This window comes from Trichosurus vulpecula, chromosome 9, assembly GCF_011100635.1.
Source record: "Trichosurus vulpecula isolate mTriVul1 chromosome 9, mTriVul1.pri, whole genome shotgun sequence".
Lineage (NCBI taxonomy): Eukaryota > Metazoa > Chordata > Mammalia > Diprotodontia > Phalangeridae > Trichosurus > Trichosurus vulpecula.
The window spans coordinates 129,040,125-129,041,356 of NC_050581.1; positions in this window are offsets into that span (position 1 = coordinate 129,040,125).

Sequence of the window (1,232 nt, forward strand, 5' to 3'; positions counted from 1 at the left end):
TCCGCCGGTTGCCGAGGCGACGACTCAAAGCGGTGCCACTGCGCCTGCGCGAGCCTATCTGTGCTCTGCCGCGCGAGAGTTGACTTTGAGAGAAGCGTGAAAGTAACCCACGTAGCTTGTAATCGTTCGTTTCTTTTTTCTGAGTAACAAAAGTTTACATTCTCCCTGCGTTTGACAGTGTGAGCCTTTGAGGAAGCGCCTGCTCCGGTGAGAAGAAGGCCCCAGTTTGGACCTTGGGCCTCTGGCTCAAGCGTTGGGTTTTTTATTTATTTTTTTTTTATTTTTGCTGTTCATTCTTCTTCGCAATCAGTCTTAGTGGCCGAGCAAAGCTGCGGAGAGTTCTCCGGCTCGGAGGCTGCCCCTAACCTCGGCTCTCTTCCTGGGGTCACAGTGTCCCCTCCCCCGCTTGTTAGCCGTTATGTCCTTGGGCATGAACGACCCTCTACCCCTCCGGAAGCACCCAGTCTCCTCATTTATAACACGGGAATAACATTAAATGCAGGGGGTCCCAAAAGTCTCGGTGCGGTTTCTAGCCTTGAATACTTGAAGCTGCGCCAGGATTTGCGGGACATTGTATCAGAGGACTCTTATCCATATGTGATCCCGGAGGATGAGGCACGAAGAAGGGCGTCGGCTTTGGCAGTTAGTACCCCAGTGGTGACCTTTGAGAGTGGTTTCTATGGAAACGGAAACCAAATCGCAAAGTATTTTAAAAAATTGAGTAGGTGATGAGACAGTGGATGTAGGCCATTCTTTCAGGAAGTTTAGCGGTTAAGGGAAGACGAGAGTTGGGTTGGTAGTTTGGGAAACATCACAGTCGGTAGGTATTTTTAGGATAGAGGAATGGAATACATTTGTTGGTAGAGAAGGAGCTAATGGAATAGGAGAAATTGAAGACGCAAAAAAGGGATGGTTAAAAGAGCAAAATCTCAGCAAAAGTCTGAATATAAGAAAGAATGGAAAAGCATGGGGTTAACCTTGGCAAGGAAAAAGCTCCCTTTTCCTCTGAGACAGGAAGAAAGGATGAGAGAATAAATGAACGCATTGTTTTTGATATGTGGAGGATGATTGTGGATGGAGTACATTTCAGTATAGCATCTGGGTCTATCAAGCATGCTCCCAAAAGTATAGGATTGTCTTAGCTTGATTTCATAAATAGGCATCTCAGGCTGTATCTGAATCACCGTATCATCACAAATTTGTTCTTCTGGTGAAGTGATCCCCTACTGTGG